This window comes from Falco biarmicus, chromosome 8 (genome assembly GCF_023638135.1).
Source record: "Falco biarmicus isolate bFalBia1 chromosome 8, bFalBia1.pri, whole genome shotgun sequence".
In the NCBI taxonomy this organism is placed as follows: Eukaryota; Metazoa; Chordata; class Aves; order Falconiformes; family Falconidae; genus Falco; species Falco biarmicus.
The window spans coordinates 9,094,527-9,121,369 of NC_079295.1; the positions used below are offsets into that span (position 1 = coordinate 9,094,527).

At 47.1% G+C, this 26,843-nt stretch overlaps 2 long non-coding RNA genes across 6 annotated transcripts; both read left to right on the forward strand.

Moving 5' to 3' along the window:
* The first annotated feature begins 5,711 nt into the window (after nucleotides 1-5,711).
* LOC130154357 (uncharacterized) lies at nucleotides 5,712-7,594 on the forward strand. The gene is made up of 3 exons (XR_008823715.1): nucleotides 5,712-5,860; nucleotides 6,408-6,679; nucleotides 6,811-7,594. It is a non-coding gene; the product is annotated as an uncharacterized LOC130154357 (long non-coding RNA).
* Nucleotides 7,595-7,604: 10 nt separating this feature from the next.
* LOC130154356 (uncharacterized) lies at nucleotides 7,605-26,778 on the forward strand. 5 transcript variants are annotated; one of them, XR_008823714.1, is made up of 6 exons: nucleotides 7,605-7,760; nucleotides 10,338-10,797; nucleotides 12,594-12,889; nucleotides 14,520-14,816; nucleotides 20,212-20,437; nucleotides 25,566-26,778. It is a non-coding gene; the product is annotated as an uncharacterized LOC130154356 (long non-coding RNA). The 5 variants fall into 5 exon arrangements; XR_008823712.1 differs by lacking the exon at nucleotides 25,566-26,778 and adding an exon at nucleotides 21,603-22,347; XR_008823713.1 differs by lacking the exon at nucleotides 25,566-26,778 and adding an exon at nucleotides 13,014-13,153 and having other exon boundaries at nucleotides 20,212-21,593.
* Nucleotides 26,779-26,843: the final 65 nt, after the last annotated feature.

Sequence of the window (26,843 nt, forward strand, 5' to 3'; positions counted from 1 at the left end):
AAGGCAAAGAAAATGCCAGAGCTTGTAGAGGCACTATAGTGAGAGATGTTTTTTGAGCAGTGATGTGATGTATGCACCTGGGCCATGAGGACACGGCCATCTCTTCGTTGTGCACTCGCTTTGGTGGGACGAGTTTGTGTGCTGAGCTGCCCACAGTGCTTCACGGATTGAGTCAGTCTTAGGGAGAGAGGTTTGGCCTTTCTTGCCTTGGGAACAGTGATGGAGAGGACCAAGCCAGGGAGGAGGATGAGGGAAGGTTGCGGAGGGTCTTGTTACATTTGAAAGGAGACAGACAGAGGATGGGGGCCTTGGCCACTCTCCCCAGATTTTGCTGTTCTATCCCTTTCCATCACAGCGCCAGATGGGTGCTGATGCTGGCAGGAGAGGCTGGTACCCCAGCTGCCGTTGCCTATGGCAACCCATTGCCCTTGGCAACATCCTCTCCTGCCTGTAGGCTTGTGCCCTTCTGAACAAAGTTTGGTGTGATAGCAGAGCAAAAGAAAGGTGTTCTGCTGGGGTTACTTCACTTCTGTTTCAGCTGACCTTTCCCGGTTCACTCATCTGTTAATTAATCCATTCCCTGCTTCTTTTCAGTCCTGGAAATCTTTGTGTTCAAGGGCGTTACTCAGCAGAGTGTTAAGCCCAAGTAGATTAGGGAAAGGCAGGAAGAGCTTCTGATTGTGCTGTATCTGTATCATAGGTGTTAAAGATGTATTTGTGAGCCAGTCAGAGAAGAATGCTGAGGAAATCCTGTTTGGGTTAATCTTGTTTAATTTTATAATAAAAAACAGATGGCTGGCCATCTGGTGCTTCTTGCAATCAAATATCTCACAATTAACAGTAATTTACTTGCCCTGAGACTTCCAGATCTTCATGTGCCTTTTTTTCCCCCTTCACCCTGAGTATGTGTGGTCCCTTCCTAGAGCAGTGCTGAGCATCAGCCCAGCCCTGGAGCTGTCTGTAGAAAGTCATGATGGAGAGCGGTGTGGGGGTCCCGGGAGGCATCTGCTTTCCTGCTGGTCTTCCACTTACACCCCCGAAAATAGAGGTAGGCAACATATCTTCTGCTTTTCTAACCCTGTAGGACCCACGTTCAGGTTAAGCTAAGTGAATGACTGTACGTACTGACATATTCATCGTTGTAGGGCGTGGAAGGCGACACTTAAGGGGAATATACAAATTAGATCTACATTTTCCACCAGGCTATGGGATTTCTTCAGAGCTCAAAATGATTATGGCTAAAGCAGGTTTTCTCCAACAGTTTAAGTTGCTGAATGTAATTGAACGAGATACAGGCGATCCTCTGCACTAGGAAAGCTTTCCGAGGGGATTAGCAGTAAAATGGGATGCAGAATAAAACCCACAGGGCAAATATGCTGTTCTTCTGTGCAGTCTTTCCTCCAGGAAGTTGAGACACCCCCAGGATTCATCCCACATAAGCTGTTTAGTGGTAATGCCAAGTGTGATGGGCAATTCCCAGCTGCAGAACCAGACACCGCCTTGCTAGCTCATCTTGGTCGATCCCAAGGATGAATTTGGACCTTTGTGACTTGTGGTGTAATAGAGGTGCCTTCTATTTCTGGTAACACTAATGAATTTGTAGACAGGAGGCAGAAGTATCCTGTCTTTCAGGCTGATGGGAGCCATATCTGTTTGATAAACCTGGATTTTTAGGTGGTGCTGGTTTGGTTACATTATTTCCAGAGATGTCAATGGCAGTGGAGACTGGCCCCTTCAGTAACTTCAGGTCTCGTTTGAATATGTACTTCCCCACCACCTCTGTAGTTTAATAGCATCAACAGTGAACATGAATAAATGAATTCCAGATGAGAGATCTGCATGCCAGTAGGTAAGAGCTCTCCCAGGCATTCCTATGTGATTGCTAGCTGTTTACTATCCTAATATTTTTTTTTTTTTTTTTTTGCTAGCAGATGAAGAAAAATAATTGAGCTCTTCCCTTCCTCCTCCACAAAATCACTGGCTCTGTATGCACTCAGTGTGCTGTTGCTAGCTTCATCGGGGAATCAGGTCATGGAGCTAAAAGATATATTCAGATACCAGGGTACATTAGGAGTGCTGCTATGCTCCATCCTCCAAGTTGATTATTTAAATTGTAGAATGGAATCATAGAATTGTTTAGGTTGGAATAGACTTAAGTTCCAGTCCAGCCATTAACCCAGCAATGCCAAGTCTGCTACTAAACCCTGTCCATAAGTGCCACATCTACACGTCTTTTAAATACCTCCAGGGATGGGGACTCAGCTACTTCCCTGGGCAGCCTGTTCCAATGATTGACAAACCTTTTGCTGAATAAATGTTTCCTAATACCCAATCCAAACCTCCCCTGGTGCAGCTTGAGGCTGTTTCCTCTTGTCCTATCACTGGTTCCTTGGGAGAAGAGACAATCTCCTTGCAGGCAGTTGTAGAGAGTGAAAAGGTCCCCCCTCAGCCTCTGCTTCTCCAGGCTAAACACCCCCTGTTCCCTCAGCCGCTCCCCATCAGACTTGTGCTCCAGACCCTTCCCCAGCTCCGTTGCCCGTCTCTGGACATGCTCCAGCACTTCAATGTCTGTCTTGTAGTCAGGGGCACAAAACCAAACACAGTATTTGAAGTGGAGCTATCTGAAGGGCAAGAGCTCATTTTAACAGAGCTCCCAAAGGGGGCTTCAGGCCCTGTTGGTGGGATCTGCAGAGCCAGCAGCTATAGGGTTTCGTGCTGCCCCAGTTGCCAAATGATCTGATCTCAGAGCTGCAGCCTGGGAATGGATCTGACATCCATCTGACATCCATCCAGAGCAGCTCACCATCCAGTCTAGATAACGGCAGTTAGAAAAACAAAGCGATTAGTGGAACAGCATGAACACACAGGTCAATAAAATGGTTGTTATTATTAGAGCAGTGGAAAAATGCTGTGTATGACGATCCAGGACCTGTGTGCATGAACGCTTCTAGACGAGTGCTGCTCAGCTCAGCCCAGAACACATTTTGGAACCTCTCCACCGTGGCTCCCCACTTCTCTTTCTCCCTTTTTCCTGGTGGGACCAGAGCAGATTCTTTTGTCCTTCAATGCTTATTTCCCCCCACCTAGTGCAGCCTGTGTCTACAATGTCTTTTCCAGAAGAAGGGTAAGAATGGATGATTCAACGATTAGGACCTGTATCTGGCAGGTAATCCCACAGAGGGTACTTTCTTTTTTTCTGGGGTATGTATCACTTTGAGATGTCACTAAGGATGCAATTACTTTGGTAATTTTTTTTTGCCAAAAAAACTTTGGTCCAAACTCTGCTTCAGTTCAGGTTTTCCCACCCTCCTGATTATTTATGTTGAATGGATGGAGGCCTTGGGGCTCTCTGGGTGGGATCGCTCCCACCTCAACATCCTCCATCCTTGCTGCTGCTAGCATGGCACGGTCCCACAGCGCTGGTGGAGCTTGGCTCCATCTCCTCGGTGTGCATGCTGCCCCAGGGGTGTGCAGGCCATGGGGCTTGGTCATGCCTGCCTCTTCACCTTACCCCTTGGACTCTTGGAGTCATTGACCCTGCAGGGCTCATCGCCCCATTGCTGCTGCTCCCCAGGCTGGGAGAAAGCCTGAATGTCCAGCGGACCCCGATGCTGCTTTGAAGGGTCTGCACTATCCCAACTAGGCAGGGGAAACTCGAGAGGCACTGGGGACAAATAAAGGATGATGAATCGGCCATGCCAGGAAGAAAACCTTGTTCTTTATGAAAGCTGGATCTTGCCAGCACAATAGCTAGATTACAGAGCCATTTCCTCTAATTACCTTCTCTGTCAAATCTCTGTGTTGTCTGGCACTAGGAAAGCTTGGATCCAAATTCATTGTGAATTGGGGCAACGACACCAGAGATTTCTAAATTAATATCCTGCCAAAAGGAGTTGAGCTTGTTTTTTCCAATCACGTCAGTTCTGATTCCTTTGCTTGTCAAAGAAAACTTTGGCTTGCCATCTGGTTTCAAGGGCACAAGTTAGGGAAATCGTAGGTTGCTCAGCCTGGCATGTTGAGCTTGCTGTGCAGCAGCTGCAAGGAGCTTTGGGGGGTGGGGGTGGGGAAGAGAAAAAGAAAGTAAAGGAAAAACAAAGCTTTTGTGAGCCCTTCTTGGCACCTGGCAAAGAGCAGAAGGGGAGACCAGAGGCACAGGGTGTTGGTGAGAAGGAAAGAGAGAGCACAACCTCTTCCTTGAAACAGCGGGAATGTGCACAGGTTGTGCACAGCAGAGTGGACTGGGATGAACTGCTTCCCTCTTCACATCTTCCCAGTAGAAAACCATCAGCCATTCTGGATGCATTTAAAGACCATGGTGTGTTTGCTCCACACGCTGGATTAGAGATATTCAACTGAACGTCAAAGGACTCCTTTGCACTGCAAAACCCATGGACCTTAGAATTGGCCGTTGGCCAGCTACTGTGCCACCTAACTGGGGTCTGGTAGCTGCATTATGCATTATCTGAAACGCATGCTTTTACAGGCTGGGATGGCTCTGGAACAGAGGTCTCCACAGGTAATGATGGGAATGCTGTGGACCCAGAATGTGAGCTGTGGTGGAGTGGGAGGGAATTGGGAGGGTCTGCGTGTCCTTGCCCCATTGCGGACAGACTGGGACAGCCTTCAGAAAGGGGAGGTGCAGGTCACTGGTGGGGACCATGCAGTGGCAAGGGACAGCTCTGTGCCTGGCACACTTCCTTCTCTAGGAGCGGATCTGGGGTGCTGGTGAGCCAGCTGGCTCCGTTGCCAGAGCGCGCTGGGAAGGGTCAGAGCTGGGGACACAGACCCCAAGTGCCAGCTGCGCTGCTGTGAAGGGGACTGGTGCGTGTGGCTGGGGGAGAGAAGTCCCCAGAGAAGAAATCCTGTAGGAGCCACTAACTTGAGCAACATGTGAAGGGCTTTATAGGGTTGTGAAGCTGATTGCCATGTAGGTGATGGTTTATGTCCCTTCTGTTAGCTTTCTTAATGGGTGAAGGAGCCTCGTGGGATGCACCGGAGCTGAGCCCCCCTTGGCCAGTGCTGCTGGGGATGCACGGACGGCTCCTTTGTCAGGGCATCAGACGTTGGCTGTGGGCACCCAGCCAGCGGGTCGCATCTCTGCAAAGGCACCATCAGCCCTGGGTGCCAGTCCCTGCCCAGCCGTTGGGAAGGGGGCACCTGCTTCCCCTGGGCATCCCTGCTGTCAGCTGCAGCTGCCAGCATGGGGACCATCCCCATGCCCGGGGCTGTGTCCCTCCCCTCCCAGCCCCTTGCAGCTGCAGGCAAAAGCTCTCAGTGCATGCACCGTCTCAGGGCACACGACACTGTCGGTGCCAATTGCCAGCCGGGCGGGGGGAGGCTGCTGCTGTGCTGGCGGGGGATTTGGAGAGATTTCCAGACCTCTCCCCCATGAGCTATTTGTACAAAGCCATCTGCCTGCCCTGGGTACCGAGCTGGGGTCCAGCACAGCCGTGGTGGAGCTGGAAAAAGGCAGCAGTAGCCAATATCCCTCTTCCCTTGATATTAAACCCACGTCCTGCCTGTGGCTGCCTGCACTGCTTGGCTCCTTGCAAAAGGACGAAAAGATGGGCAGCCTCACGCTCTCCAGATGAGCCAGCAGCTGCAGAGGTGTTGGTGGTCAGTACTGGGAGCGCGGGGGCTGTGTGACCCAGCAGCCCATTTATCACCCCCTGCACAGCCAGCAGCACGGCTCCTTATCTCTCTTCCCAGCACTGGCAGGGTCCGTGGCAAAGGCTGGAGCGGAAGAAATTGGTCTCTGTGTCAGCTCCGAAGCCCTCTGAGCTGGTGGAGCACGCTCTGCGTGCCTGCCATGCCGTGCTGCGGGGTGCTGGTGCCTCCCGTGCTGTGCCTGGGTGCTGGGGTGGGTTTGGATGCTGTGCTGGGAAATGCTGCTCACGGCGCCTTCGGCAAGGGGCTGCTGGGGGCTTTCTCAACCCCGGCTTTATAAATTTGAACAGATGTGTTTTTGAAAACTTTGACTTCGAGGCATGCTCTCTTTTTAAATGGTTTAGGGGAAAATCTGCACTTCAGTGGGAAAACGGTGTTTTCAAAGTGAAAATGAAATGAAAACACCAGTCTACCCCCTCCTCCATTGAAACATTATTTGGAAAGTGAGGCCTCTGTTCTGAAATATTTGAAGCACTGAGGCGTCCTTCTTTTTACTTCCTCCACTTTGCTGTTGCTTTCTTTGCTTCTATTTCCCTTATTTTCTTTATGTCTCAAGTGCATTCCCAGCCAGCTCACAGCTCCCCTCACCCTCCTCGTTACTCACAGGGTGTACGGTGCCTTGAAAGCTCTGCTGAAGGGTTGTCTAGTGCATTAAGTCCCTATTTCTTCCTTTTATTTTTGGTGAGAGTAAAATATGCTCAGAACTGAAACTCTCTGTCGAAACTTTGTACCTTTTACAGAAATCAGGCTTTATAATTTATGCCTGCTTCCCTGGGATGGTGTCTGTGAGCCAGCCGCCTCTGGTCCTGCCTGTGCATGGGAAGGAAAGCGGATGGCTTCCCAGGAGCTGGTTTACCTGTGGATGGGGAGCCTCTTTGCACTGGCAGTTTGCTAAAATCCTCGCGTTCCTGCTGCACGTCCTTCCCTCTCTGGCTGGGGAGATGATGCCGTGTGCTGTGGTCCCCTGTCCGCAGGGCAGCTTTACCACAGAGGGGCCGTGCTGCATAAGCTTGTGAGTGTGTCAGCTTGGATGTGGTGTCCTGAGCATCATGTCTGAGAAACCCTTCGTATTCAGAGGTTGTCCCCTTTGCTGGGGCAAGTCTGTGAATGGAAACAGCTGGTACCGGTGCCTAGTTCTTCCAGCTCACTGCTGCGTGGCCGTGCAAGAGGAACAGGCAAGACCTCCAAGGAGGGATGCAGCTGGGGTGATGGAGGCTGCGATGGATGATGCAGTGTCAGCGCTTTCATAGCCATCTAGACAGAGAGGTGTGAAGGGCACGCGGATGCTGGCTGCACATCATGGAGCTGGGCTGGCGGGGCTGAGATCAGAGGGATGCTGCTGGCTGCGGGGGAGGATGGACCCGGCGCTGCGGATCGGTGGCGATGAGACGCTGCGGCTGTCCATTGTACAAGGAGCTGCTCACGTGGTTTCAGGCGAGCCAAAATATTCTTTCAGAAAGAGAACGGACCAGATGTCTTATTATTGCTGCTCACAATGCTGTCCTCCAAGTACAACGATCCATCAGGGGGCTGGGCACAGCCCTACAGAAAAGTCCCTGACACATTTTTACAGCAGGGCCAGGTTCTCACCACTTGTGTGCATTTGTACCCCTTGACAAATAGCTGTTTGACTTCAGTTTTGTTCAAAGTCGCGGCAGTGTCAAGCACAGGGCTCCTATTCAAGTGCCCACCAACGGTGGTCCACAACTCGCTGTTTCCTCTTCTTTTCTTGCTTTGTTTTCCTATGACAGTCACTTGGGAACTTTTTCTTTTTTTATCTCATAGGAGTTTTGAAAGACAGTTTTAAAGGATTTATCCACAGCAAACAGCCCTCTAATAAGGACTGTAAAAATGGCTTGGGAGTATATGGTGTGAGGAATTCCTGTTTGCTGACATGACACTTAATTGCCTTTTTTTTTTTTTTGTAATTTTTCCAGCAAGTTGATTTATAGGATTGGCTGGCAAAGCTTTGCATACAGCTTTTTCTACAGTGGACCAACCAGCTCATCCTTAATGAATGGTTGCTCTTAAAGCTGAGAGATGTGTTCCCAACTGCTCTGAGCACCTTGGGCACGGATGAGAATTAGTACCAGGTAATGAACTGCAGTTCTTATCCTGCTGTATAAACTGGTATAGGTAGGGTGTTGACTTTAAACTGCTTTCTAAGTCATGTGTGTGCCCAAAGTTGTCTGTAGAGAACAGACTCCAGGTGTGTCATGGGCTGTAAAACCACGTAGTGCAAGGATGTCCCAGGCTGCAGCAGCTGGCAGTGCGAGCTCCCTGGGTGCTGGTAAAACCCGTGCAGATCAGTCCACGCAACTCCAGCTGCACAGTGCCGATATGACGTTTCTGTCTACATCTCCTAGTTATTAAAACCTTGGTTTTATAAATGAGGAGTCCTGTGTATTCTCCAGACTGTGACTTTCTCCTGTACTTCTCTAGCTGAAGTTCCCCTTTGACTTCAGTGAGTATTTTGTGTGCTCAGAGAGCATTTTCCATCACTTGAGCCTGAAAGGGAGGAGGATTTATGGAATGGGGAGCATGAGGCACCAGCTCAGCAAATACCAAAGAGTGTATGTAAGTGTTTGTAGGTTAGAGATGTAAGTGCGCAGTGGTCTTGATCTTCTTAAGCCACGCCGTATTGCTGGGTCCAAAGGGTGAGCTGAGAATGTACATCAGTTTGCATATTAGTGTTTTCAGATGTCTTGCCGAAGCAGAGCTTTCCCTCTGCTGTGACCTTGCATCTTCTTCCAATTGCTCCCAGTCTCAGCCTGGTTGATAGACTTACAGCTACTCAGCACATGCTGAGTGTCATGTTGTCAGTGTAGTAGATTCATTATTTTCTTACGGTCTTAGTCTCCATTCTCTTAGAGTTTGGTAAGTACGTTATGATGTATCTGACCTATTATTTTTTCTCTCTGCTTCTGACCTGTTGATAATACCCAGCTATGGGTCATCGTTGTGGAGGTCCTTGGTGGCCCTTCCTATGCTCTTTGCCTAGAGATTCAGCTTTCATTCCAGTCTTTGGAGCCATGTCTCAGCACATGGCAAGTTTCTTTCTAGCCAGGTAAAGCCTGGGGAGGTCTTATGGCAGATAATGTGAGCATCTCAACTGGTAATTGTAAAGTCAGGATCTGTAATTAATTTTTCTATAAAACTCTCAACCTTAAGGTAAGCCTTTATCCATCTATTAATTAGCACAGGGAAGAGATGCTCTTGTCTAGAGGCAGAAGACAAAAATGGGAGCAGGGAGGAAAGAGAATTGGCTGCTTTGTTGGAGTGATAAATATTGTTCCCTTCATGCCTTGAATAAAATGAGAGTTTGGCTAAAACCAGTGAGGTTTTAACTTTCGGAAACAAAGACTTACAAAGGACTGGAGAAAATAGCGCTGGAATAGGCACCAGAGACCCCATCCAGCAGATTCCTCTCATTCCAAGGCAAGCTCAGTGATACCTGTGTGATTCTTCATCAATGTTTGTTTAACCTGTTTCTGGGACCGTTGAAATGTTCTTTTTTGCAAATGCAAGGCTCAGGAGCACACACAATTACTTGAGTTCTGCTGTTTACCCCCATGAGCTGTGGCTTTGGGAAAAGCACCAAATATTGCAAGAGCTGTTAACACTTCATCATTTGCATAAATTATTTATTTTTTGCCCTTTTTTTTTAATAGCAGCTTGGAGGCAGTTTAAAAAATCCTTCTGTGGAAGGCTCTGTCGGAGAATAGATTTTTTTCACAGATCTTCATGTGGAAGTGATTATACAGTCCTATGTACTGGAACCCTCCATGGAAGGAGAACTTGATGTACCTCCATATAAATCTATGGGCAGTAGGACTTGTTCTGCTGGATTCAAAGGGAAGAGAGAAGTCCCCTAGGGATGAGAGTAATAGCTAACAAAAGCAGATAGTGTCTGACAGATTTTATTAACATTGAGGATGCAAAGTCTGCTGAGCTGGAGAACATGGCAATATGCCCCTATATTAATTAGTAAGGATACCTGCTTGAGGACTGTGCAGCTTTCCCAAAGAAGAAATGTGGATTAAATAAATGTTGAAGCAGATAGTTGAAGTGTTTGTTGGTTGGCTGGACTAACTGAACAAACACAGCAATCAATAACCAAAAGCTATTTCAGTTGACCCTATTGAAGGCTTTTGGGAAACTCTTAGCAGAAAAGTTTTAAATGCTTTTGATTCAGTAGCTTTCATTTGCCCTGGAGTGAAGAACTGTATTTTTTTAAGACTAACATGTAAAAAAACCCCTCACCAACGGGTGTTGTTTTGGGTTTTTTTTTAGGCAGAAAGTAGCCCATAGCTGTGTTTGGGGTGACATCTATTGCTAAGCACTGCCTGGGGTGGTAGGCTGACAGCAGCCCATAGAAATGCCATCTCTACAAGTGATGGCAAGCTGACTTTTCACCTTCTGATCTGGGCGGATGGCTACCTCTTGAAGACCCTTGGGGCAACTAAGGGATGCACTGTGATTACATTTCCAAGCCTAAGATACTCACGTATCCTATTAGAAAGCCAAGGGGAGAGTGCCGTGTTGTAATACCATGAACTGCTTTGGGGACATTTCAGTGTAAGTGCCTTAAGACATGATTTATATTCACCGCTGAGCCTTGAAATTTCTTCCAGGAGATCCAAACATGCTTGTATGTCTTGAATCTGTAGGTTACAGGGACGTCGAGAGATAGCTGAGCTATCGTGGGCAGCTGTGATTTGTGGGGTACCTCCAGGCAGGCAGCTTCCCCGGGGGGTATGATTCTTTTTGTTTGTTTGTTTTGCTCGTTACACAGTTCCTTGGCACATCACCTTTTACCTTGTCTCCAAATGACTGTTTTTTCCTCTGCATCCCACTCGGTGACTCAGATTGAGGGCGTCTTATTCAGTACGGTCTGTTTCTTGGTTTGGGGGTTTTTGTTTTTGGTTTTTTTTTTTTCTTCTTCTTCTTTTCCAGATGTATGTGAGCTCTAGGATGATAACTTGAATAGAAACAAGTATTATGAGTGGCTTTGGTGCTGTGCTCAGCTCTAGTTCTCCCAGAAGATGAAAGGGGACAAGGCTTCAACGCACTACAGAGGACCCTCACTTTCCATCCAGCGACAGTTGATGACTGTACCCTTTGGAGCAGGTAATCATTAAGATATTTTATTCTCTAGCAGTGCCAGCGAGCACTTCAGATGAAACCACCACCAAAGCAGCGGCTTCGGTGTATGTTCTGCAAGACACAGTGATTCAGCACAGACCCTCTCTAGAGACAGCCTTATGAAATGAGGGTCTAAAGTCCAAAACTGGAAACTGCCCAGGCCTCCCTACTTATCTCCCAGCTGATGCTGTGAGTACCTCTACTCATCCTGGTTCGTCTTGGAGTCTCTAGGGTGGCTTAAGGTCCTACCTCCGCATTGGTCTCAACATCTTGGAGTCTATCTACTGACCGAGGCTGAACAGGGCAGAGAAATCAGGCTCCTGCATGTCTCCGTTTGAAGGCTAAGCTTCCCCAGTATAAACTCATAGGATGAGACCTCCTTGTAAATCCAGCTGTGGCTCCATCCATAGGCCGTGGAGCTGCAGGACGTGATGAGCCCTCACTCTCCCCGCTCTTGCCCAAGGGAACAGGCAACATAGGCTGCTTGCCTTTTGTTCCCCAGCCTGAAAGATCCCCACCACAACACCTCTGAAACTAGGCTACTGTGGAAAAAAAATAAAAATGTGGTGAGACTGATGGGCAAGAAAAGCAAACAGCACCTCCTCCTCATCCTACCACCTGGAGCACTTGCCTCTCCCAGGGCATTACAAGGGGGCTGCCCGCTGGGTCATGATTCCCCTTTGGAGAGCCCAGCACCATTCATGAACCCCTAGAAGGAGTGTCCAGAATCAAGCCACAGAGACTTCTGGCTTGGACTCTCCACATCGAAAGCAAACCAAACTCTTAAATGCTATTGAACCCATGAAAGACCCTCAAGAATCATCAGCTCCTCTGATGATGAGCCCGGGAATACTTGGCTTACTAGCTGCTAATAACCGTGGAGGTGTGCCGGTGGGGGGAACAGCTCCTGCTGTCATCACAGTGTGGGGCAAAAGGCTGGCTGAGCAGCCCATGTGGGTGCTTCTGAGGAGCTATTCTGCTCAAAACAGGGCTTTAGCTACATGGCTTTTGTGCAGATCCTACTAATTTCTGATCCAGCTCTTGAAACCCTGGCCCATATGCAAGTCAAGCTGGCTTTATTTGCTTTACTCTTTCCTATATGGCTGGCAATGCCTTACTGTGAAGTGGGAAGGAATGTGCCTCTGGTATGCTGAGACTATGGATTTCTGATGATATCTTGTGAAAATGTTTCTGACTGGGGTTCTGGCCTCTTGCTTCCTGGGATACGTTTCACTTTGCAGCGAGAAATATGCAACAGCAGTGTGAAGAATTGTGCTTTCCACCCTGCTACCAAACCAGATGCTTTTTCCCTAGGCAGATCTTTCTTTTTGTATTTTTCGCTCCAAGCTAAGGTTTTTAGCTGCATTCCTACTGGTAGAGTTTCCTCCCTTTCATGTTGTGGAAAGACCTGGCAGTGGGGTCAGGACTTGTAATCTGCAGCTGGCCTGAGGTCTTGTGATCCAAAGCACCATCAAAGAAGCTGGAAACGGGCAGGGGGAATTTCTGTGTGTTTCAGAGGGAGCAGTGTCTGATGTGGAAGCACATATGCTTTTGTCTAAACTGAATTCCATGCAGCCAACCCCCTTCATATTGGAATTATAATGTTAACTAGACCTGAGCAGGGATTTTCAGATGTTGATATATATTGATTTTTGCAGATTGAAATTTCCAGCTGAAAATGCATTGCAAAACTGGAGAGCTTTTGCCAAAGTACGTCTTAAACAAACAAACCCCAAAACCCCTTTTAGCACACATCTGACTTGGCCACATTCTCCTTTAAGTGACGTGCCCAAGGTCCCACAAGAAGTCTGTGGCAGAGCAAGAAGCAGGAGTGCTGCTTTTCTTTTCCTCATACGTGCATCTGGTGTTACAGGATCACTTGTTCCAGCTGGGAATGACCTCAGCCAGAGCCTGGCTTCACTGAAGCAGGGTTAGTGGTGTCCTCACCAGCAGGGCTTCCACCAGCAGAAACAGAGGCGGGGAAACGGAGCTGAGATCGTGCAAAGTGATCACTGCAGGAAAAAGAGACTGAAACCACATCCATTTCTGTCCCTTGTCTGTGACTTTTCAGCTGTTGGTGAGTAACTGGATGGCTGTTGGGAACAGCAGGAACCCGACCGTCATCTCTGCTGCTCTCTATCAAGACAAGGCAGCTCTGAAAGGAATTAGAAGTACATTTTTTTTTATCTTGTTGCTGTAAGAACTTATACAAGGGCCTCTTCTGCGTTCTGACTCCTGACTATTGGTGAGGAGGTCACCATCTCACTGCTCGTCTGGCATATCATTACGGTACAGCTTTGCATAGGTGAGAAGAAACATCCTGGTGACACCTCTTATGGAGGTGAGCCTTAAGGGAACCAAAACATTAAGAAGCCTGAAGGGCTTCCTCAGCTGATCAGCATTTCTAGCTCATTTTACCAAACAAACTGTACCATCTCCCCTCATCCGAGGGTAGACAAGGCTTAATGGGCCTTGCAAATAGCAAGGTGTTATTTGTGTGCTGCAGCATATCTTTAGTGCCAGACACTGGTACTGATGGGTGCTATAAATTGTGTGTAACACCGTTGCTGTAGTTCTTGCTTGTTTCTTAACCATAAGGAGAGCTTTAGACGTTGCATGCAGTTTGATTATAACTGCTGCAGATGTTCATAACCTACAAAACTGACATTTTTGCAACTCTCTGACCTTTAACACATGAATATCAAAGCAATCTTGGCAGCACCTTGCTTTTCTTAGCACTTTGGATGTAATAAAATCACAGAGCAGCCCAGGCATCTCAAGAAAATCTATGTCTTAATTTATTCCATCCTTGAGAGTATTCTTGGGCTGTTTTGCTAATCAGCCCTTCAAAGGACGTGCATGAACCCTCATCCACCCCCTCCCACCGTCTCTAAACCTTGGCTTGGTGAAGGGTGCTTGTCCAATATTCAGCTGTCCTGAGCCTTGAGTTGAATCAATGTTCCTTATCTTCTGTGGATGATGATAATATCTTTGCAGACCATGTCCTCCTAATGTTTCTCACACAGAAAAAAAAAAAAGTCACTGAAGTCTGGAAAGAGTCTCCTTAATGTTTCTATTTATAAGCCCAAATGAATGAGGGCTTTGCAGGGATCATTGCCTCCTGCTGCTTCTCCCAGCTCCAGCCTGTGTATTCCTTGTCTGTCTTTGGCTTTCCTTCCACTTTCTAGAGCAGTTGTCATGCTTCCCTGAAAGTCCTCAGGATCCTGTGTTCAGCCCAACGCAGGTTCTCCTTGAAAGTGTTTGTGCACTTGTGCATTGTTGGTGTTTGTCTTCCCAAGTACCCATAAAGTGTGATGGAGCCCAGCTTTCCTGGGGTTGGCTGGACACCTGCCTGCCGGTGGGAAGTGGTGAGGGGATGCTGCCTTTGGCTTTGCTTGTGTGTGTGGCTTTTGCTTTGCCTGTTAAACTGTCTTTACCTCGACCCTTGAATTATCTCTTTTACTCTTCTGATTCTCCTGCCATCCCACCGGGGGGGGGGTGGGGGGGTGGGGGGTGCGGGGGTGTAGTGAGAGAGCGGCTGTCTTGATTAAATTAAGCTAAGCATTGTGCATGATGAGCAAATGCAAAATTCATGCTGTCAACTTCCCTCAGTGCCTTTTTAGGTCTTTTAATTGTTTTTCACCCTTTTCTGCATGTTGTGTTAAGTGTGCCTAACATCAGGAACTTTGTCTTCCTTTGTACAATAGCTGGTGGTGGGTTGTGACCGGTGGAGTCTCAGCACCAGTCTTCTGCTTGGGGAAATATATCAGACCATCTCCATGAATGAGCCAGAAGAAGTTGGTGATATTGCTTTGCCCAGAGGCTGCTGCAGCAGACGAAGTCTAGGCACAGACTGCAACAGGCTTTGGATCAAGTCTACAACAAAGCTGTTCTAAGATGACAGTGTCAGCATACTGCTGTTTCCTGCAAAGTCAGCCTAGCCTGGAGCAGGAATCACAAGATTTCTCATTCAGAGGGCTCTAACCAGCCCTTCTTCTGGCCTGGTAAGTGGGATGCAACCCAGAAGCTCTATGATTTCAGCCCTTACATGGGTCTTTGATATCTGCTGTATAACTCCTTTAATTTATTTTAAGCATTGTTTCAAGGATGGTCAAAGTACTGCTGGTGGTGGAAGAGCAAAGAACTTACGCCTTTCCACATGAAATGTTGCTTCAGTTTCCAGCTGCTTCCTACTCAGGGAAATATTGTTTGCAGCTGGTGCAGTCACAACACAGTTGTATGCTGCTCCTTTACTAGCAAGATGGATTTATAACTGCAGAGAAGACTTTCTGCTATGTTTTTTCCCTTCATCCCTCTTCTGAGGTTCACTTTCCCCACCAACATGTGGAATGGTTCTGCTCAAAATCCATCCAGTGGCAAGACATGAAAACTCAACATCTATAAACCCGAAAGACTGGTTTGCTGCTGTTTAAATCCCAGCCTAGGCTTGGCATGCTGGACAGAAATGCCTGGAGCTCTTTAGTCCTTTTGAGGCCAGATATGTAGATTTCATTCCTTGCAGGAATAGCAGTTGCCATGGTAGATAGCAACCTTGATGTGAGGTGTGTCGACCTTTGTCACATCACACCTCTCGGAGGAGATGGAAAAGGAAAAATGCTCAGTTTTTTGGAAGGAAGGGAGGTTGAGCTGCAGCAGGTCCCTGACTCTGATTTCTTTGCTCACCTGCTGGCATGAGTTGGTTCATCTGCTTGCCCAGACCTGCTGGTAGAGGGCAATACCAGAGGTAACTGAGGAATTTTTGAGAAATAATAAAGGATATGGATGTTATGGCATGAGGTAGACCAGAGCCAGCAAGAGCTACCTGGAAATCCTAGGGAAGGGCCCTTTCCATCTCATAGTGTGGCCATGCCCAAATGGTGTAAACATCTGGCTATGGTTTTCCTTGAGGCCACCTATGAGGACACCCAGTTTTAGGCTCCTATCAGCCTGCCTTTGAAAGCTGGGGCAGGTCCAAAAGACTGTTCTACATTCAAGCCAGCTGGGACGTCTCACAGGTGAGGTGAATTTCTTTTTGGCCACCATAGTGGGGAAAAGCAAAATTATCCCAGAATGCCATGACCCTGAAACAGCAGTTCTCTTCTTTTTCGCCCAAAGCAGAGATCAGACAAGCAACAGTTACGTAGGGTTAGAGCTCCAGGCTGGGTCATGTAACTCCAGCAGGTTATTTCTGAGCGTGTGCGGGTCTCCATGCCCTGGTTATGCTCTCTTACGTTTCCAAACTTTCTTGGCTAGCAGCAGTACTTTTGAAACAGCATCCACGGAAATTATGTTCTTGCTTCACTGCACACACTTGGATGATAGCTGGTTACGGCTCTTTCTTAGCTGTAGCTCTTTAAATCTATTAGCCTGCAATTAAGTAAGTTTCATTTATTAAAATTAGTTGAAACATGACTCTTTCCATAAACAATCACTGTTTCTCTTAAGACCTGCTCAGTGATTTCATCTTTTTCTTTAATTTAACATTTCAATTCATTTATTTAAAAAAAAAAAAAAAAGGGAATATGTACTAGTTATTTATATGTGTACAGACCATATTTGTGTGGGTTTGGTGCTGATTGGCAGCATGTGTGTTTACAATAGCCCTTGTATTATCCCAGCCGGCAGCCTAAAAACACTTCCAAATTATTCCACATCAGAAGCAAAGAGGGTTTGGATAGACTCCTAGGGGAAAGTCTTGAAGTGGTGCCCAAACCTCAGTCCCAGTGCTGTAAGTCAGGCACGTGGCTGATACTTTATCCACCCCAACTTGGACTTTCACAAGCTGTTCTGTTTGTGGAGGAAATGGGAACTTGGGAGCAATTTTAATCAGTGATTTCTTGGAGATGGGCTTCCTCCATGCCTTTGTCCTCTTTTCCTCTCTTGACACATGTGTGTGTGCTCTGCGCATGTTTTCTAAGAAATAATGGGGAAAACGCACACATAAGTGCAAGGGCTAGGCTGTAGTAAAAGAAACCCCTTGGTGGATAGGGACTGACCTGGTTATAATTTGTGCCTTTGGAGTGACACCGATTTTATGTGTAAAGAACTGGAATGACTGTAGGTGGATGAGCACTAGGGATTTCAAGTCCAGCCCTGTCACCAAGGTTTGGCGTTTGCTGCTAACCTCAGAGTAGGCTGGGAAGTTCATACCTAAACGGTGCTGTAATAAAAAACTGGAAATGCTCTGGTAAATGTTCCAGGCTTTGTCCTCGTTAAGTGTCATGAAGGTAATGATCAAAGTTTTTAGACTGCAACTTGTGTGAAGGAGAAATCGGAGAACTGCTGGTCTTCAGCTGTCAGGTGGCTTTGTTGCATGGCCACCCTGGGATGGAGCACTGATGGACTTCCTAGGTCTGAACTTCCCAGGCAATGTCCTAGGATGTGGCGGCCTAGGTCAGGCGTCTCCCAGCCAAACTGAGCTCTGCAGCTTGGAAAGACAGCTGCCTTTGGGACCAGACAGCCCCGGAAATCAGCTAACCTGAAAACTTTGAAGCCGCCTTCCAGTAGGACAGGTTGTAAGGTAGGAATATAGGACTGCCTTGATGTTTAGGACCTTAAACTGTAATCCCCAAAGTGCAATGCATGGACTAGCCACAGCCAGTGAGGCTTTGGATGCAGCCTTATGCTCTCCTACCATGCAGCTATTTCACTGCAAATGCATTAGTCACCCTGAACCAGGAACAACCCAAAATCTGCAGTGGCCATTCACGAGAACATGAGGCATCAGTTTTGTAGCTGTTTCTTAGGCTGGGTCAGCAATGGGCAAGGATGTTGAGGGGGGAAGATCCTACATCATCTGGAAAAAAGCAGTATTGTCTCAAAACCAAACTTCTACAGTATGATTTCAGTGCTAGAGTTCATTACTTTTGAGCTGGACTAAGGATGACATTGTTTTCCAAAAATGTTGGCATTACTGTGGTTTGGAATCTTGGTAACTGAGCCAGCTCTGGTCGTGGACCTTCAGTTACTAATATAATAGCCCACTTTAATATTGGAGTAAAGATCACTTTTAAAAAATGTAATTTAAAACCAGCACATGCATTGGTTTGGGAATGCAAAATTATTTTATTACTATCTCATCTCAAAACCTTTTCCTTTACTGTCTGCAATTCTGAATTGCAAAATGTATTACAGAAACACATCTGTCATACTTTATAATGTGAGGTAAGGCATTCTATGGTTGTTTGTCTCAATTTTTTTTTTTTTTAAATCCAAAGCAATGCAAGAATAATATATGCAGTATGAAAGCTAAAATCAGATGCATAACATTTTGCCCATCTGAGTGTTGGCTAAAAGCTTGGGAGGAGGATGAGCTTTGGATGGAATGGACGAAGAGGTGTCTTTCTTACTGAAATTGTTAAGTCCTCCAGTTGAATTGCCTTACATAGGTCATGCTCCGAGGCCAAAAGACCTAAACTCCTCCTTCCTAGGTGGTGCAGCAGTTCAGAAGAGTATGCATGATGCATGCGATCACTTGCCTCCAGGATCTGGAACTTTCAAACTCTCATCTTTTCCTCGGCAACCTTATAAGAGAAATTCAGTAATCTGGCGACACTGAATGACCTTACAGAGAAAAGCATTAACCACTCTGGAACTTGGGCCAATCCTTTTCCTCATTAGGGCAATGAAGCTTTTATCGCTCCTGCAGTAATGATGCATTTTTAAAGCATTTCACACCTACTTTAAATCTCAGTAAAGACCATGAAACTTCTTTGGTCATGGCCACATGGTATCTATTGTTAAGCAGACTGTTAAAATGAATCAATCCAGATTAAGCAGCCAAAATTACCACTTGCTATCGCTCGTCTGAATCTGTTCCCTCAGAGACAGCCCCGTAAAGAGGCTGAATGCTGATTAAACACTTCTCCGCCAAGTGGAGTCCGAAAAATTCTGGCAAGAATTGCCTGTAGGAAGCATGGGGAAAAAAAATGTATGAGACGTAAAAGGCTCAATCCATCGGTCTGCTTGAATCCAAACCGTCCCCTGCTGCAAAGCTCTTCGTTAGTGAGCCTTCCATCTGCCTGATGAGAGCTTCTGTATCCTGGCCCTGCATTTCCTTGCGCTCTCCCCAGGGGCGTTATCTTGTGAGTTCATTATTGCTGCTGGCTGTAATTCACAGTGCTATTAGCAAAAAAGATTTAAAAAAAATAAAATTGGTAAATGGCCTTGATTTGCCTTGGAGCTCAGACAGGAGGCTTAAACTCTTCCTTGGAGGCAACCATCCAAGGCAGGACTATGAGAAGGAAGCTCAGCCTATGTACCTTCAAATACATTTGTTGGCAGTGGAGGACAGGAGGATAAGGAGCAACTTGCTTGTGACCTTTCCCACCGAGCTGCTTAAACAAAAGCATCTGCTCCACTTCTAAAAGGTCTGTTTGACCCCCGGGCAGGCTGGATCCTTGAGTGAAAGGGCACCGCTTTGTGCTAGCTGAGTATGTGGCTCCACAGCCTCCAAATAAAGCTTGTCTCTTGTGGAAAGCTGAATGGAGAGTAGCTGTCTTGCTTGCTGGAGAACTTTATGGCTTTAATTTCACCTTCCACCACTGGGCTGGTTGATCTTGAGCCAAGGGATATACCAAATTCCGACAGTCTGCTGGGTTACTGCAACCCAGTTCCAAAAAGAAAATCAATGCTTTGTTTAGATTTTCCTTTTCAACCTCTTTCCTTCTCTCCTTTCCCCTGGTCTTCCCTCTCTGAAAGCATGCACATCAGTGCGTCTTAAAGGAGCAATCATGCTTGTTCACAATGAAGGAATTTAATCTCCTGGTAATTATAGGTGGAAAATCACAACATTGAGAATGTTTTGACTTGAGCAGAAGGGCATTCCTGCCCAGGCTTGGATTGTCTTGGGAGAAGCAGAGTGCTGTAAGGATCACAGGATGCTGAGCTGGAAGATTTTGGGGCCAGATCCTGTGACTGGAGAAAGTGGGTGCAGTGCCACCGACTTCAGCAGAGCTCTGGTTTGTGTCAGCTGGGGATGCAGCTCCTGTGCAGCTGTGCTGGGATCCTGAGAAACGCTGCTGGGTGAAGGAGGCCTGCCTTTCAAAACACAGCAGACGATGTCTGAAACCTAGTGGTCTGTTTAATATCCCGTACAGTTCCCCTCCACCAGCTCTGTGTAGTCTGGCCCTTCAGCTGAAATGACAGCTAGTGTCAATAGCCGCCTTTGACTTTTTTGTAGTTTAGTTAAATGCAAATAACTGTCATGCAGGGCTAGTGGAGGAGCTGCCATCTCAGCGGATGGATGTGTCACGCAGCCCGAAGCTGAAGAAATTGAGTGAAACACAAAAGTGATCACGGACTATAGATCTGCACCTCTAACAAGACCTGCCATATTGCAACTCTCAGTAATGTTCTTTTTTAAATTATTATTATTATTTTTTTATTTCCTCTCCCTAGCAAAAACTCATCCAGAAGCTGCCTTGGGATGGTTGTAAAACCATCTGGTGCCCAGTATGTCGGTCCATGAGATCCACGCTGGCTGCTTCTACCCAGGCGGCTGCCACCAGCTCTGCCCAGCTGCAGCACTTGCACCAGCTTGCCCAGTGGCAGGGACTGGAACGGCCCTGATGCCAAAGTCTGCGGTACTTCTTTGCTTGTGCTTATGCCGGAGTCATTTATTTCGGTAGGTTATGCTTTTTACTGAAAACACGCTCTATTGAAATAGGGACTGCAAGCAACCGTGCCACGGGGGCTGCTGTAGCAGATGTGCAACTGCATGGGTTGCTGTGGGTAAGGTTGTACCCCCTCATGTAGCCGAAGCGGTGCAGTTTGTGTGCTGAGGTGTGCCCAAGCTGAGAATTTATCTGTTTGCCTGGCTTCGTCTGTCCCCTCCAGTAACTGCCTGGAAGGCAACAGCGGGTGAAGGGCACTGCAGCTGTGCAGCGGCTCTCCCCTCCCCGATGAGCCAGCAGCGCTCCTCTCCAGCCTTTGATTGGGATTGCTTAGCTTTCCAAATGAAGTTGAAAAAGCAATTTGAGTGTCTCTTTGGGAGCCATCTCAAATAAAATTGGGATGACTTGGCATGAAAGTGGGTGATGGGTTTCACATGGGGCTTTGCCTCCTTTCAGCTGCTCTGGTACTGCTGCCCTTTCAGTAAAGCTGCTGTGGTTGTGGGGGGAAGGCTTAAAGGAAAAGGGGAAGAAAACCAAAAAAAAGGAAAAGAAAAGGATGGAAACTGCTCTTCTCTAGCATGTTACCCAGCAGAGGAGGACTGAAAAGCTCTGCTCCTGGCAGCCAGTACAGGCCCTGGCTAATAGGTGGGAGCAGGACACCTATCTGAAGACAGAAGGCTTGAGGGGCTTGGTAGTGTTTGAGATATTTTTAATTCCTTTCAACAATTTGCCTCTCCTTTGTTGGCAAAAGCAAGTTGGAGTCTGGAAAGAAAAATATCTCACCACTTGGCAAATTCCCTGAGAGAGCCAGTCCTAGCTTTTTGTCCAAGAACATCTGAAGGCTCCCTTCTTGCTTGCCATCATCTTTTGGCAGGAAAAAGCAGCGATGGAGCCCCAGGAGACAGCGTATTAGCTCCATCGGCGGGGCCAGCAGCAGGTCCCTGCAGCTGGAAGCCAGGGCAGCACTCGGGTCTGTGCCTGCTTTGCATTGCCCTCCCCGAACCTCGGGCCCATTGTTGGCCCTGCAGGGGGGCTGGGGGGCTTCCCCAGCCTGCACGCCAATCCGGAGCGCCTGGTGAGCCATTTCTGGCACTCTCTAGGGCTAATTTGCATTTCTTTTTGTTGCACCAGCCCACCTTAATGAGCAGTTCTGCCTTGCATTTGACTTTTTTCCAGGATGCCAGATTTTGGAGGTTGCAAAGAGGCAGAATATCTGCAAACTTTAATAAAGAGGAAAACATTCAATAAGACCCTAAACCAGCGCATGTTCTGTGGTGCTCTGGGAATGCTCCTGGGATGTCCCGGTGTGATCAAGCAAGGATGGGCTAGCGAACTCTGCTGCACCTGCCAGATGCCATGTTGTCTTCTAACGCCAGATTTTACTAACACAACTTTGCTCCAGGCTGAATATCCCATCAGAGCTATTACCTTATAAATAGAGAGGTAATTCGTATGTTCCAGCTCTCTGCAGCTGAGCTTAGGGAATTATTCAGGGGTGGCTCTGGTCTGCGGTCCCACGACATGGCAGTGACCTGTAGTGAGGAAAACCAGAGCAACACTGCAGTTGGGTAACTCTCCCTAAAAGAGGAAAACAGAGATAAACAGGTGCCCGGTAACAGATATCATTATTTTCCAGATAAATGCCAGTTCTGGCTTTGTTTCTTCCAAGCTCTGCCTCGGTATTTTATAACCTTTGGAACGCACTCTGCTGGTTGTGTGTCATTACATCTTTTTTGTAGTGTTGTTTTTATCTGGTAAAAATAGATTTTTTTTAAAAGCAGATTTTTCTTTGCCTGTGCTTCGCCTCATAAAAGGCTCATTGCAAAATGTTTGAAACCCTGTGTCAATCACCAGGATTTTCTACATATGAAAAGGAGGATAATTTGAATTCAAACGTGACTTCGAAACTTAGAGGTTTGGGTTTTTCCCCCAGGGAAATAGGTATAATTTTAGGAGTATTTCTTATATGTATAAATGTCAAAGTGAATTGTAACTACCTTTTTTTTTTTTAAGTAGAAAGTTGAAATTATTGGTAGTGACACTTTTGAACAACTTCACTTGAAATGTTGATACTTTGAAAGATGTGAAAAATCTGAGAAATGCTGTCAACTTTTTTTAGATGCTTAGTTAAAAAATAATCGTGATTCTGGGAAAGGGCTTACTTATCCCTGCTTCGCATCAGTTCTCTCCTCTAATGCCCTGTATTGTCACTGACGATGAAAACCTATCCCAGGCTCTTCTCCTGGACCTTGCTCAGGACAGGACTTGCTTCTAGAAGTGCTGTCACACGTAACTGAAGCTTGTGGCTCTTATGACTTAGATGGAGCGAGCCAGCCTTGCATTTTTGTCAGCAGGCTAATGCCATACTAGTTATAAAAGCTGCAATGCTGAAAGGCAAACAAAGAAGAGGATTAGATCAAACTAGTTGCAGAGCACACATTGTACATACTAATGTCTTGTTGAAACAGGAGAAGGCTGAAAAAAATACTGCCCATGCTTTAATGGGAATGCAAGCTCGCTTTCTGGAACCTGCCTCCTTTTGCCAATCAGATAGGGGGTGTTCTGCATCACTAAAGGAGCCAAGCTAATGAGATTATGATTTATCACTTTGCAAAATAAAGCTGTATCGCTGGAAGAGTACAATTTATATAGGAATTGTGCTAAACTCTCAGTCTGACCGCTGGACTCTCCTCCTGAGGTTGCTTAGAGGAAAGCACTGAGCTTTGCAAATGTTTCCACATAGATGGCTCTGCATCTCCAAGCAAAAAACCTTGAGCTGCTTTACGGCCTGAGTTTCATCTCAGCTAAGCAATGGCCCGAGCAAAGCTGGGCTTGGTGAGAAACAAGTGTGCAGATACGGTATTTCAAATGTGGCATGTCACAGGTCATCTTGTATTGACCTAGCTGCATACACTGTGCCTGCTGCATGACAGAAAATGTACAGTCCTTAGGATTTTCCCCAAATGCTGCCACCTAATTGCACTGCCAGATGTGGGGCAGCAGGAGCAGACTGTCTGCAAGCAGAAGAGGAAAACCTCTGCAGCAGTCATCTTTAGGAAGAAAACCTCTGCAGCAGTCATCTTGACTGATGCTATGCGCATCTGTAAGAAGAGCTGTAGCATCCACTCGTGTTTCTCCACCTCTGTAGCTCTGTGGTCTCCCTCCTTCCTCCGGGCAGTGACTGCCCTGCCACGCGGCCGCAGCACTGGGACCCCAAAAGGTGTTAAGGGATAGGAAGCTTTTCCCAGCTCCGTGCCTGTTTCTGGCAGGTTTTAAAAGTAGTTTTACAGTTGTATTTCTGTATCTTTGTTCCCTGCAAAATCCCCTGCTATGCAGAGCAGACAGTGGTGCCGGAGAGAGAGCTATCTCTGGAAAGAAAGAGTATTCACCCACTGCAGTCGCTGCAAGGTAGTAGAGGGGCTATCTCAGCAACCCTTAAACTACTACTAGCTCAGTAGCAGTTCAAGTGGGAAGAGCAGCTGTCAGCCTAACGCATCTCTGTGGTGGGCTTGATGGGTGAGGATTTAACGCTCTCCGCTTGGTTTCCCCATTGGTATGCTAAAGGTCTGGCTTACAGGGTCAGGGGATACAGCAGCAAGCTGAACTTAGCCTTTAGCTCCTTTCAACCCCTCTCCCTCCTGTTTTGCTTTTCACCAGCAGGAAAATATTTGCAAGAGGGCATCGGGCAAAAGGTGGCTTGCTTTAGCTGTGACACAGGCCACGTAAACATCTCCTTGGGGCTGGCTTCCAGGACCACCAGAGTCAGTGGCACAAGTCCCACCATCACTTCGGGCTTTGCCAGGGTTGCTCCTAGCTGGTTGTTGGAGAACACGTGGGCTGTAGTTTCTGTGCTAGAAATTCCTTACGTTTATGGACTTCTGACTTAGTTATTTTTGGAAAATGTTAGTGATGGCTTGGCATCCTGCCTAATCACTCCTCCTGGAGTATCGGTAATTTGCTGTTTGGGGAATTCAGAGGCTTCCCCCTCCTGTATCCAATTTTTATTTACAGAACCTTGTACCGATCTAAAAGCTAACTGCGGTGCCAGTTTTCCATTAGAAAGCTAATGGTAATCCCCCCTTCTCACTTTATCCAAACAAACCTGGTGTGCCACATTCCTCCTGTCTGCTGTTACAGTGGAGAAGCAGCCCCAGGAAAGCCTAAGTGTGATGTGAAAAGAAGCGAGATATGAGAGAGGGGGAAAAGATGGAGGTCTTCTGCTTGGAGAAAAGTTGGTGTTCTGGTACAAATACCTGGCGATGTTGGTCCTGCCGCTCCCTTGGGTGGCAGTTTGAGTGCAAATCCTCCAGTGAAGCTCTTGGAAATTCCGTTTGGGGTTCAGGGTTATTTCAAATCAGTTTTGCTTGTTGGTTTGTGGTTGTTTTTTTTTATTTGCGGTGTGCTAAAGCTGAGCCATGAAGCCGTGGGAGTCAGCTTCCCCTTGAGGACTCTCCCCACTTTTAGCTCAGGACCAGTGTTTAATATCCCAGAGTTTTAAATACGAATACATGTGGGTTCTTCATTTTCAGTTCACAGCTTTCAAAGAGGCAGTTTAGAAAGATTCCCTGCTGCCACTTTAACAGAGAAAGCCAGGCTTCTCACCTGCAAGTCAAGAACAGAAAATTTTAAGATACAAGTATCGAAGCAGAGTTTGGGATTTAAAGGCTCGGTGCTCTGCTCTTAGCTTTTCTCCCCCTCACCCCCATCCTCACTAGGCACTTGGGATTTCTCAGCGTCTTCCTAAAGTCTGATGCTCTCAGTGGTTTATCCTTGCCAACCTCACTACAAGCACCACTGTCCTGCTTGAGCTCTCCTGGTGCTTGAATCCCTGGGATCTATGAGGTGGGGATGGGATTGGAGGTGATTAAGTAGTGGGTAGCTGCTAAAACTGAATTTCAGCTAGCAGGAAGCAGATAGGGCTGAAGCATCTTCCCATGTGACCCACAGGCGCCTGCATCAGTTGGACCTGCCATCAGTGAAACCTGCGTCCCGAGGGCTGGTGTTCGCCTTGACATGCACCCCTTCCATCTCCCCCCTAATGAATGGGAGGTTGCAGGGTGCCCGTCAGGGCAGGATTTTCCCTTGAAAGTCAATAACTTTTCTGACGGCCTATTTATGCTTTCATCTCCCGGCTATTAGTGCTGATTTATGCAATTTGTGACACTGAGCGATGCGGCAGCTGCAGGGAGGAGGAGATGAGAACCAGAAACCCCGTCGGCTTCCTAGGAGACATCTTCTCCAGTAATAAATCTGGGATGGAGGAAAGCCTGCTTTGATCCTCTGTGTGTGCTCCAGTGTGTCAGGAAAGGACCGAACACCCGGATGATGCTCTCCAAAAGGAGATGTTGCCTCTTTGTTTCTTTCATCTGCAGCTTTTTGGGATGCTGGAGTCTTACAGCCACGTTGGCTGGAAGATGCCATTGACTCAATGATCTCCTAACGCATTCAGCTGTCAGCGGCTCGCAACATTCTCCCTCCGTCACGCATGAGCACTTGCATGTAGAGCTCCCCAGGCACGGGCTGGAGCCCATGGGGATTACAAAAGGAACGGGGATTATAAAGAAATGTAATATCTGTCAAGCTGGAGACCATGTGGCTCTGATCAGTGATTAGAGCCACACAGTGCAAGGGGCCGTACAAATTGCTACTGATGGAGATGTTCTTTGCCCTACAGATCTCGTGGTGCTTGGCTATTAATCTCACCGTGGGGGCTCCGGGTCGTTTCTGCTGCCGTTGTTGAATGCAAGAGATGTTTACTGACTTATTCCTTGTGTTGCAGGAGTGAGCGTGATGGAAATGATGGGCAGGATGAATTTAGGGTTGATTGCCTGGTGCCTCCTGATGCAGTGCCTAATAAAGGTGAGCTGCTGTCACTTGAGGTGCACCCCAGGTAGATTGACAAGGTGGTGGGACGGTGACCACCTCGCGTTCTCCTCCTACAGCGTGGAAGGGGATGAGGTGCTGTGCCACACAGGCCTTGACAGCTCATCTGTTTTCATTATGTAAATGAAACAGGAGGACAGCAATAATGTCCTTTAATGGAGAAGCACACTGACAGGGCACAGCAGAACTGACACCAAACAAATCAATTGTCACTGTGACAATTCCCTTTCCCATTTTATCTGAAATACCTACTGAGAACTCACTAAATTTGCTTGCATGCTGAAATAACCGAGTAATGAACCTTTTTTCTGCAAGGAAATGTTCTTTTTCTCTAAATTGGAAGGCCTTCTTCCATTTGTGGCTTTCTCTATCAGATTACCAATTTACTTTCCCAAAGGAATTACAAGCTATATAGCAAAACCTCTACTTAGTGCAGCAAATAAACAAATGAAACAGGCAAGTTATGTGAATTTTCAATGGGTTGTAATATGCTGTAGTCAAAAGAAAAAAATAAAGGAAAAAAAAAGGAAGGTA